Source organism: Lissotriton helveticus, chromosome 1_2 (assembly GCF_964261635.1).
Source record: "Lissotriton helveticus chromosome 1_2, aLisHel1.1, whole genome shotgun sequence".
Taxonomy (NCBI): domain Eukaryota; kingdom Metazoa; phylum Chordata; class Amphibia; order Caudata; family Salamandridae; genus Lissotriton; species Lissotriton helveticus.
The window spans coordinates 360,136,436-360,148,991 of record NC_136058.1 but is presented as its reverse complement, the minus strand read 5'-3'; the positions used below and the strand labels follow the sequence as shown (position 1 = coordinate 360,148,991).

General features: G+C 43.8%; 1 protein-coding gene across 2 annotated transcripts in view; it reads left to right on the top strand.

Annotated features, from left to right (window-relative positions):
• The window catches only part of LOC144805272 (membrane-spanning 4-domains subfamily A member 4A-like), a 161,519-nt gene that overhangs the window by 118,384 nt on the left and 30,579 nt on the right, over positions 1-12,556 (top strand). The window lies entirely within an intron of this gene.

Here is a 12,556-nt window from a genome sequence, read left to right as displayed (position 1 = left end):
GACATAGAGACTGCAGTATGTAATTTGAAATGCAACAAATTCTCACCTCACCCGCCGTGATGAGTTATGTAAATGTAAATGTAAATGTAAATGTATGGGACACTTATATAGCGCATCTATCACTCCATGGAGTATCTTGGCACTCAACCAGATGGAAACGGTTTAGGAAGAGACTGATCGATGGGGGCGCTTATACCAGTGCTAAGCAGGCTGCATCTGTAAGGGAAAACACCCAGGTCTTTAGCACCTTCCTGAACTGTGTTTCATGACATAATAACCTGAGGTGAGGAGGAAGCTTGTTCCAAGCTCTGGAACCCAGGACAAAAAGAGACTTTCCTCCCTTGGTGGCCAATCTAAATCTGGGGATGGTTAATAGATTCTGGTTAGCAGACCTCAGGCAGCGAGTGGGATAATATTGCTTAAAGCCATTGCACAGATATTTAGGCCCCTGCTGATGAAAGGCTCTAAATGTGATCAACAAGATTTTGAATAGGCTCCTTTTACCAACTGACAACCAGTGTAGCGCTTTTAGTGCAGCTGACGCAGATGATTTTCGGGGCCAACGTAGCACCAGTCTGGCAGCGGCATGTTGGATCATCTGCAGCCTATGGAGTACGGACTTATTAACTCCTGCATACAGGCTGTTACAGTAATCTAGCCTTGAGATTATTAAGGCTACTGCGACTGCTTTCCTGGCTGACAGAGGAAGGAGATCAAAGAACTTCCTCAAGGATTTAATTGTGTAGAAACACATACCGGCTACGGCCACCGCTTGCTGTTTAAAGCACAACTGGTCGTCAAATTTAATGCCCAAATTCCGAGCAGATGTAATAGTCTCAGGGGGCGATTCAGCATCGTCTGGCCACCATTGTTTTGGAGAAAACAGATTTCGATTTCCAAACGGCAAGATCTCCGTTTTGCCGGAATTGCATTTAAGATGGTTATCAGTCATCCATTTAAATGTGGCTGTTAAGCAATTCTTCAAGTTTTCCTCCGCTCCCAGCAGTTCTCCAACCAGTACCAGAATTAGCTGAGTGTCATCTGCATATGATATTGTGCTGATGTTAAACGATGCAATTAGCTCAAGCAGGGGTACCATATATAGGTTAAACAGGATCGGGCTTAACCTCGATCCCTGAGGAACCCCGGAGCTGATGACCTTAGCTTCTGACTGGAATTTGCCCAAGACAGTAATTTGTCGTCTGTTGTTCAAAAAGTCTCTCAACCAACCCAAGACTGTCCCTCCTATTCCTGCAGCCACCATCCGGTCTACTAAGATGTTGTGAGAGACCGTGTCGAAGGCTGCCGACAAGTCTAATAGTATTAGGACAGCCTTCTTGCCTTGGTCGACAGCCATTCGTAGGGTTTCCGCCGTGAACAGGAGGGCAGACTCGGTAGAGTGTTTCGACCGAAACCCAGCTTGGTTGGGATGTAGAATGTTATTCACCTCCAAATAGTCCGTAAGACTTGAGCTGTTGATTTTTGCTATCCTACCTCCCAGTCTACCCTCTCTATTCCTATGAGCATCTTTGTAAAACTCACGGACTACCAGAAGAATCCTTAAGCCATGATTCAGTGATCACCAATATATTTATTTTGGCCATCTCGTTGGCAATGCTATTTTTTGGCTCGGAGTGGAACTGAGCGCATCCTCAACAATATGCAATTGACCACCATGCCAAGCGACTCCCCTATTAACTGCGTTTATTATTTAACTCTTCCCTCTGACCACAGATGATTCTTAATTTCCACCAAAGGCGCTCCTTAAGAAGGTTTATTGTTGCCTATTCCTCATACAGACCACTTGCAGCTCCAGAAGAGACTTTCTTCAGTAAACCAAATGCCAGCATTCCTGGCAGCCTACTCATCCGCTTTCCAGATGGGCAAAGACTGGCTTGTCTTTGGCGGGCCAAGAGCTAGCTTGCTACATGAATACGCAGCCTTTCTGTTTGACCCATTGGGTAATTGATCTTGTGTGTGAAACTAGACTGATGATCTTACTTTCATCGTAACATACTAAATAGGTGGAGGGAGGCGGGCAAGTTGACTCAACACTATGTACACACTTTTATAAACATGGAGATACAGCTGCTAGGTAATGAATCCCATATATGAGTTAAGTAAGCAATACCTCCCCTCTGTCCTAGAGCTGGAGATACTGCTGCTAGGTAATGAATCACAGATTAGATATAAGTAACTAGACCTCAACTCTGCCCCAGAGCTAGAGATACTGCTGATAGGTAGCGAATCTCAGTGAAGAGATAAAAAAGCTAGAGCTCACCTTTGACCAAGAGCTAGAGATACTTCTGCTAGGTAATGAATCTCAGTGAAGAGATAAGAAAGCTAGAGCTCACTTTTGTCCCTGAGCTAAAGATACTGCTGCTAGGTAATGAATCTCAGTGCTGGGATAAGAATGATAGAGCTCACCTTTGTCCCAGAGCTAGAGATATTGCTGCTAGGAAATGAATCCGGGTGAAGAGCTAAGAAAGCTAGAGCTCACTTTTGTCCCAGAGCTAGAGATACTTCCGCTAGGTAATGAATACCAGTGGAGGGATAAGAAAGCTAGAGCTCACTTTTGTCCCAGTGCTAGAGATACTGCTGCTGGGTAATGAATCCCAGTGAAGAGATAAGAAAGCTAGAGCTCACCTTTGTCCCAGAGCTAGAGTTACTGCTTCTAGGAAATGAATCCGGGTGAAGAGCTAAGAAAGCTGGAGCTCACTTTTGTCACAGAGCTAGAGATACTGCCGCTAGGTCATGAATACCAGTGGAGAGATAAGAAAGCTAGAACTCACCTTGGTCCCAGAGCTAGAGATACTGCTGCTAGGTAATAAATCCCAGTGAGGAGATAAGCAAGCTCGAGCTCACCTTTGTCCCAGAGCTAGAGATACTGCTGCTAGGTAATGAATCCCAGATCAGAGATAAGAAAGAAAGAGCTCACCTTGGTCCCAGAGCTAGAGATACTGCTGCCAGATAATGAATCCCAGTGAAGAGATGAAAAGCTAGAGCTCCTTTTTGTCCCAGAGCTAGAGATACTGCTGCTAGGTAGTGAATCCGGGTGAAGACCTAAGAAAGCTAGAGCTCACTTTTGTCCTAGAGCTAGGGATACTGCTGCTAGGTAATGAATCCCAGATCAGAGATAAGAAAGGGAGAGCTCACCTTGGTTCCAGAGCTAGAGATACTGCTGCCAGGTAATGAATCCGGGTGAAGAGCTAAGAAAGCTAGATGTCACTTTTGTCCCAGAGCTAGAGATACTGCAGCTAGGTAATGAATCCCAGTGAGGAGAAAAGCAAGCTCGAGTTCACCTTTGTCCCGGAGCTAGAGATACTGCTGCTAGGTAATGAATCCTATGAAGAGATAAGAATGATAGAGCTCACCTTTGTCCCTGGGCTAGAGATACTGCTGCTAGGTAATGAATCCCAGTGAAGAGTTAAGAAAGCTAGAGCTCACTTTTGTCCCAGAGCTAGAGATACTGCTGCTAGGTGATGAATCCCAGTGAAGAGATAAGAAAGCTAGAGCTCACATTTGTCCCAGAGCTAGAGATACTGCTGCTTGGTAATGAATCCAATATCAGAGATAAGAAAGCTAGAGCTCACGTTTGTCCCAGAGATAGAGATACTGCTGCTAGGTAATGAATCCCAGATAAGAAATAAGAATGATAGAGCTCACCTTTGTCCCAGAGCTAGAGATACTGCTGCTAGGAAATGAATCCGGGTGAAGAGCTAAGAAAGCTAGAGCTCACTTTTGTCCCACAGCTAGAGATACTGCCGCTAGGTAATGAATACCAGTGGAGAGATAAGAATGATAGAGCTCACCTTTGTCCCGGAGCTAGAGATACTGCTGCTAGGTAATGAATCCTATGAAGAGATAAGAAAGCTAGAGCTCACTTTTGTCCCAGTGCTAGAGATACTGCTGCTGGGTAATGAATCCCAGTGAAGAGATAAGAAAGCTAGAGCTCACCTTTGTCCCAGAGCTAGAGATACTGCTGCTAGGAAATGAATCCGGGTGAAGAGCTAAGAAAGCTAGAGCTCACTTTTGTCCCAGAGCTAGAGATACTGCCGCTAGGTAATGAATACCAGTGGAGAGATAAGAAAGCTAGAACTCACCTTGGTCCCAGAGCTAGAGATACTGCTGCTAGGTAATGAATCCCAGTGAGGAGATAAGCAAGCTCGAGCTCACCTTTGTCCAAGAGCTAGAGATACTGCTGCTAGGTAATGAATCCCAGATCAGAGATAAGAAAGATAGAGCTCACCTTGGTCCGAGAGCTAGAGATACTGCTGCCAGATAATGAATCCCAGTCAAGAGATGAAAAGCTAGAGCTCACTTTTGTCCCAGAGCTAGAGATACTGCTGCTAGGTAATGAATACCAGTGGAGGGATAAGAAAGCTAGAGCTCACCGTTGCCGCAGAGCTAGAGATACTGCTGCTAGGTAATGAATCCGGGTGAAGAGCTAAGAAAGCTAGAGCTCACTTTTGTCCTAGAGCTAGAGATACTGCTGCTAGGTAATGAATCCCAGATCAGAGATAAGAAAGGTAGAGCTCACCTTGGTTCCAGAGCTAGAGATACTGCTACCAGGTAATGATTCCGGGTGAAGAGCTAAGAAAGCTAGAGCTCACTTTTGTCCCAGACTTAGAGATACTGCCAGTAGGTAATGAATACCAGTGGAGGGATAAGAAAGCTAGAGCTTCACCTTTTCCCCAGAGCTAGAGATACTGCTGCTAGGTAATGAATCCCAGATCGGAGATAAGAAAGGTAGAGCTCACCTTGGTCCCAGAGCTAGAGATACTGCTGCCAGGTAATGAATCCGGGTGAAGAGCTAAGAAAGCTAGAGCTCACTTTTGTCCCAGAGCTAGAGATACTGCAGCTAGGTAATGAATCCCAGTGAGTAGATACGCAAGCTCGAGTTCACCTTTGTCCCGGAGCTAGAGATACTGCTGCTAGGTAATGAATCCTATGAAGAGATAAGAATGATAGAGCTCACCTTTGTCCCTGGGCTAGAGATACTGCTGCTAGGTAATGAATCCCAGTGAGGAGTTAAGAAAGCTAGAGCTCACTTTTGTCCCAGAGCTAGAGATACTGCTGCTAGGTGATGAATCCCAGTGTAGAGATAAGAAAGCTAGAGCTCACATTTGTCCCAGAGCTAGAGATACTGCTGCTAGGTAATGAATCCAATATCAGAGATAAGAAAGCTAGAGCTCACGTTTGTCCCAGAGATAGAGATACTGCTGCTAGGTAATGAATCCCAGATAAGAATTAAGAATGATAGAGCTCACCTTTGTCCCAGAGCCAGTGATACTGCTACTAGGTAATGAATCACAGATTAGATATAAGAAACTAGAGCTCACCGTTGCCGCAGAGCTACAGATACTGCTACTAGGTAATGAATCCCAGTGAAGAGATTAGAAAGCTAGAGCTCACTTTTGTTCCAGAGCTAGAGATACTGCTGCTGGGGAATGAATCCCAGTGAAGAGATAGGAAAGCTAGAGCTCACCGTTGCCGCAGAGCTACAGATACTGCTGCTAGGTACTGAATCCCAGTGAAGAGATTAGAAAGCTAGAGCTCACTTTTGTCCCAGAGCTAGAGATACTGCTGCTAGGTAATAAATCCCAGTGAGGAGATAAGCAAGCTCGAGCTCACCTTTGTCCCAGAGCTAGAGATACTGCTGCTAGGTAATGAATCCCAGATCAGAGATAAGAAAGAAAGAGCTCACCTTGGTCCCAGAGCTAGAGATACTGCTGCCAGATAATGAATCCCAGTGAAGAGATGAAAAGCTAGAGCTCCTTTTTGTCCCAGAGCTAGAGATACTGCTGCTAGGTAGTGAATCCGGGTGAAGACCTAAGAAAGCTAGAGCTCACTTTTGTCCTAGAGCTAGGGATACTGCTGCTAGGTAATGAATCCCAGATCAGAGATAAGAAAGGGAGAGCTCACCTTGGTTCCAGAGCTAGAGATACTGCTGCCAGGTAATGAATCCGGGTGAAGAGCTAAGAAAGCTAGATGTCACTTTTGTCCCAGAGCTAGAGATACTGCAGCTAGGTAATGAATCCCAGTGAGGAGAAAAGCAAGCTCGAGTTCACCTTTGTCCCGGAGCTAGAGATACTGCTGCTAGGTAATGAATCCTATGAAGAGATAAGAATGATAGAGCTCACCTTTGTCCCTGGGCTAGAGATACTGCTGCTAGGTAATGAATCCCAGTGAAGAGTTAAGAAAGCTAGAGCTCACTTTTGTCCCAGAGCTAGAGATACTGCTGCTAGGTGATGAATCCCAGTGAAGAGATAAGAAAGCTAGAGCTCACATTTGTCCCAGAGCTAGAGATACTGCTGCTTGGTAATGAATCCAATATCAGAGATAAGAAAGCTAGAGCTCACGTTTGTCCCAGAGATAGAGATACTGCTGCTAGGTAATGAATCCCAGATAAGAAATAAGAATGATAGAGCTCACCTTTGTCCCAGAGCTAGAGATACTGCTGCTAGGAAATGAATCCGGGTGAAGAGCTAAGAAAGCTAGAGCTCACTTTTGTCCCACAGCTAGAGATACTGCCGCTAGGTAATGAATACCAGTGGAGAGATAAGAATGATAGAGCTCACCTTTGTCCGGAGCTAGAGATACTGCTGCTAGGTAATGAATCCTATGAAGAGATAAGAAAGCTAGAGCTCACTTTTGTCCCAGTGCTAGAGATACTGCTGCTGGGTAATGAATCCCAGTGAAGAGATAAGAAAGCTAGAGCTCACCTTTGTCCCAGAGCTAGAGATACTGCTGCTAGGAAATGAATCCGGGTGAAGAGCTAAGAAAGCTAGAGCTCACTTTTGTCCCAGAGCTAGAGATACTGCCGCTAGGTAATGAATACCAGTGGAGAGATAAGAAAGCTAGAACTCACCTTGGTCCCAGAGCTAGAGATACTGCTGCTAGGTAATGAATCCCAGTGAGGAGATAAGCAAGCTCGAGCTCACCTTTGTCCAAGAGCTAGAGATACTGCTGCTAGGTAATGAATCCCAGATCAGAGATAAGAAAGATAGAGCTCACCTTGGTCCGAGAGCTAGAGATACTGCTGCCAGATAATGAATCCCAGTCAAGAGATGAAAAGCTAGAGCTCACTTTTGTCCCAGAGCTAGAGATACTGCTGCTAGGTAATGAATACCAGTGGAGGGATAAGAAAGCTAGAGCTCACCGTTGCCGCAGAGCTAGAGATACTGCTGCTAGGTAATGAATCCGGGTGAAGAGCTAAGAAAGCTAGAGCTCACTTTTGTCCTAGAGCTAGAGATACTGCTGCTAGGTAATGAATCCCAGATCAGAGATAAGAAAGGTAGAGCTCACCTTGGTTCCAGAGCTAGAGATACTGCTACCAGGTAATGATTCCGGGTGAAGAGCTAAGAAAGCTAGAGCTCACTTTTGTCCCAGACTTAGAGATACTGCCAGTAGGTAATGAATACCAGTGGAGGGATAAGAAAGCTAGAGCTTCACCTTTTCCCCAGAGCTAGAGATACTGCTGCTAGGTAATGAATCCCAGATCGGAGATAAGAAAGGTAGAGCTCACCTTGGTCCCAGAGCTAGAGATACTGCAGCTAGGTAATGAATCCCAGTGAGTAGATACGCAAGCTCGAGTTCACCTTTGTCCCGGAGCTAGAGATACTGCTGCTAGGTAATGAATCCTATGAAGAGATAAGAATGATAGAGCTCACCTTTGTCCCTGGGCTAGAGATACTGCTGCTAGGTAATGAATCCCAGTGAGGAGTTAAGAAAGCTAGAGCTCACTTTTGTCCCAGAGCTAGAGATACTGCTGCTAGGTGATGAATCCCAGTGTAGAGATAAGAAAGCTAGAGCTCACATTTGTCCCAGAGCTAGAGATACTGCTGCTAGGTAATGAATCCAATATCAGAGATAAGAAAGCTAGAGCTCACGTTTGTCCCAGAGATAGAGATACTGCTGCTAGGTAATGAATCCCAGATAAGAATTAAGAATGATAGAGCTCACCTTTGTCCCAGAGCCAGTGATACTGCTACTAGGTAATGAATCACAGATTAGATATAAGAAACTAGAGCTCACCGTTGCCGCAGAGCTACAGATACTGCTACTAGGTAATGAATCCCAGTGAAGAGATTAGAAAGCTAGAGCTCACTTTTGTTCCAGAGCTAGAGATACTGCTGCTGGGGAATGAATCCCAGTGAAGAGATAGGAAAGCTAGAGCTCACCGTTGCCGCAGAGCTACAGATACTGCTGCTAGGTACTGAATCCCAGTGAAGAGATTAGAAAGCTAGAGCTCACTTTTGTCCCAGAGCTAGAGATACTGCTGCTAGGTAATGAATCCCAGTGAAGAGATAAGAAAGCTAGAGCTCACTTTTGTCCCAGAGCTAGAGATACTGCTGCTGGGGAATGAATACCAGAGAAGAGATAAGAACGCTAGAGTTCACCTTTGTCCCAGAGCTAGAGATACTGCTGCTAGGTAATGAATTCCAGTGAAGAGATAAGAAAGCTAGAGCTCACTTTTGTCCCAGAGCTAGAGATACTGCTGCTGGGGAATGAATCCCAGTGAAGAGATAAGAAAGCTAGAGCTCACTTTTGTCCCAGAGCTAGAGATACTGCTGCTAGGTAAAGAATCCCAGTGAAGAGATAAGAAAGCTAGAGCTCACTTTTGTCCCAGAGCTAGAGATACTGCTGCTGGGGAATGAATCCCAGTGAAGAGATCAGAAAGCTAGAGCTCACTTTTGTCCCAGAGCTAGAGATACTGCTGCTAGGTAATGCACCTCAGTGAAGAGGTAAAAAAGCTAGAGGCCACTTTTATCCCAGAGCTAGAGGTACTGCTGCTAGGTAATGAATCCCAGATCAGAGATAAGAAAGCTAGAGCTCACTTTTGTCCCAGAGCTAGAGATACTGGTGCTAGGTAATGCACCTCAGTGAAGAGGTAAAAAAGCTAGAGGCCACTTTTATCCCAGAGCTAGAGGTACTGGTGCTAGGTAATGAATCCCAGATCAGAGATAAGAAAGCTAGAGCTCACATTTGTCCCAGAGCTAGAGATACTTCTGCTAGGTAATGAATCCCAGTGAAGTGATAAAAAAGCTAGAGCTAGCCCATATGTCAAAGGTGGGGTTACTGCTTTTTTTAAACTTTTTTTTTGTCCTCATATATGCCACCAGTAGATGTTAGCTCTAAGCAGACGTCCTTCAGGCCACTGACACAAACCTTCCTTGACCGCCCTTGTGTTTGTGGATAGCCATTGAAGATCGCCCAGAGGTAAGGTTAGTTCCAGTCCAACTCCCTTTCCCGATGTTACTTGCTACCAAGGGAGGACAGGACCACTTAACCTCTGGCATAATCATTGGACTTATTGTTGTTATTTTTCACACCAGGCTTTTAATGCAGACCACACTTCCGCAGACTTAACCCCTCCACATAGTAAGTCAAAACTACTCACCGCCATGATGTTCCTAAGGCAGTCCGCAAATTTTGGGGGGAGTTCAGATTTCCATTCTTTACAGATCTCTCTTCTCGCGATGACAATTACATAGAAAATGAACTGTGATATGCAGCTATTTATGCTATAGTCAGATAAAAAACCAAATTGAACAAGTTTAGGAGACCATGTTATAGGGATTAGCAATACCTCTTCCAAAAAACCACAAACCTGCCTCCAAAAAACATCTAATTCAGGGCATTCAGCAAACATATGGATATCATCTGCTGCTAATAACTTACACCTTGGACAAAAGTACTGTACTGCTGATATTTTGGAAAGTTTAGCAGGTGTCCAATAAGCCCTGTACATTGTGAATAGGTGATTTCTTCTCAGGTTTGATGGTTTGATAACTTTCTGTGATATTGTAAAAGAGTCTGACCAGATTTTTATTATGTCGTCTGAGGTCTGTATTGCAGGGGTATCCCATAGTTTAGTTATTTCAGCCTCTAGATTTTCCTTGTCCTTACTTCCCGTTATCATTTTGTACCATTCCGCCGTCTCACCCTTCCATCCCTTCTGCCTGGTTATTAAGTCGAGTGGGAGGCTCTCCTCTTCCGTATTCCAATTCTGGCTTCCCCACCATGCTGACAATTGGTAAAATTTAAACCTTGTAATGGTGCCCTCTGTTAAGCGTGATAGTGTTTCCCAACTTAATAAGCTTGAGACGTCACAGAGGTCCCCCCACTTTATTAGGCCAGCTTTCTTCAGAGGAAGAGCTAGTTGATCCAATAGGCATTCTGGAGTACCAGGGGAGTCCCAAATTGGGGCCTGAGCGTGATAGTATGGGATACCTGTGATTTTCCGTATCCATCGCGAATTATCTAAGGCAGTTCGTAGAAGCTTTAATCGTATTTTAAAAAAAAAATGTGGTCGCCAAACTTAAACAAGAAAAAATCTGCGCCATATGGGAGGTCTGCTAACATGGCTTGAAACAGTTTGCCGTGTGAAGTAGCATCCAACTTATTGGCTAAAAGTCTAAAGTTCTTAAATTGGAAGGCGTAGCAATAAGAAAGTAAATCTGGAAGTGCCAATCCACCCAGTTTCAGTCCTCTTCTGAGCTTCTTCAAAGCTATTCTAGGGGATTTTGTAGCCCAAATAAAAGTACCAATTCTTCCTTGTAGATTAGAGATATCTTTTTTATTGAAAATTAAAGTAATAGAATTGAACAAAAAAGTAATTTTTGGGAGAATTATCATTTTTACTAAGTTCACTCTGCCATAAATGTTTAAAGGGAGAGTGTTCCATCTGGTTAGGAGTTTTCTAATCTCTTTTACCACTGTTCCCCAGCTAGTCTTAGGAGTATCGTCCAGATTTTGTGTGAGATAGACCCCCAAATATCTAATTTTAGATTTTGCTTCAGCAACTGGGACAGGGTTGTTCCAGCTCATTATTTCAGTTTTGTCCCTATTGATGCTGTACCCTGATATTGATCCGAAATCTTCAGCCAATCTAAATAGTCTTGGTATTGCTTCCTCTGGATTGGAGGTGTAAAGAAGTATGTCATCAGCATACAGAGCTGTCTTCAGTTCGAGATTTCCTATTTTGAATGGTTTTATTTCTAGATCTTGCCGTAAATAACATATGAAGGGTTCAATATAAATATCAAAGAGAAGAGGGGATAAAGGGCAGCCCTGCCTTGTCCCTCTAGAAATACTCAACCAATCAGTGAGACTGTTAATAACCAGGATCTTGGCTCTTGGGTTTCTGTATAGCGTTTCGATTCCCTTGATGAATACTTCTGGGAAGCCAAAGTTGGTCATCGATTTCCAGAGAAAAAGCCAAATCACCTGGTCGAAAGCTTTGGCCGCGTCTATAGCTACAATAGTAAGAGGTGCTTTCGTTTCAATAGCGATATCAATTGCTCCAATCACCTGAAAAGTCAATTCATTCAGTTGACGACCTGGTATAAATCCCCGTTGGTCTGGGTGAATTATTGACTTGATTATTTTTGCCAACCTCGACGCCAGAATACCAGAATACACTTTCAGATCAGAATTTAAAAGTGAAATAGGCCTGTAAGACTCAATCTTTTCCGGGTCTTTATTTGGTTTAGCTATTAATGAGATTGTAGCGTCTGACCAGGAGGAAGGTATTTGCTCTCCATGAATAAAGATTTTATTGAAAAGTTTCTGTAATGGGGCCAAGATTTCTTCCACATTATCCTTATAGACCTCTGTCGGGAGTCCATCAGGGCCCGAAGCCTTATTTCTTGCCATCTTTTTCAATTGTGATCTTATCTCGCCCTCCGTTATCTCAGTAGCTAAAAAGGCTTTATCCAGATCATTTATCTGCGGCAGTTCAATTTGGGCCCACCAGTCAACCTGTTCACTTTGTAGCCCCTTGTTCTTCTCCAGATATAATTCTTCGTAAAACATTCTGGCTTCTTTTTTTATCTCACTATCTACTATTAAAGACAAATCAGTTCCACGCTGTATTAAGGATTTAATATTATTTCTACTCTTCTCCATCCTAGCCTTCCAGGCTAATAGGGACCCACATTTCTCTCCGTATTCAAAATTGCGGAGTTTACTAACTTCCCATTTATCTAGAATAATTTTTTCAGCTCTTGTTTTAAAATCTGTTTGCAGATCTAGAATTTCTTTCTCTAAGCTTAAGATATTGGGTTTATTTTCCAGGACCGCAAGTTGGAGCTGATGTTCTTTTAGTTTTATTAATTTAAGCTCTTGAATATCTCTATCTTTTTTAAGTTTTCGGTTTAACTTCATATGAGAGCTATATATGCCTCTTAAATAAGACTTAAATGTGTCCCATATTATATGATCTGAGGCACTGTTAGAGGTTACTGCTGCCTGGTACTGACTTCCAGCTCAAAGATGAGAAAGACAGTGTTCACTTTCCTTAGGACTAAAACTACAGCTCACAAGTCATGACTCAGGGTTCAGAGAAAAGAATGCTTGAGCTTGCCCATGTTTTAAAGGTGGAGTTACTGCGCCAGGTAGTGACTTCCACCTGAGAGATCTGAAAGCCCAAGCTGACACCTTCTAGAGCTAGATTTACTTCTGCCAAGGTGTGACCTCAGCTCAGCAATCAGAAAGCCACACCCTTGCTGCCGCAACCAAGTTCTGAGTACTACTACACATCTATCAAAGA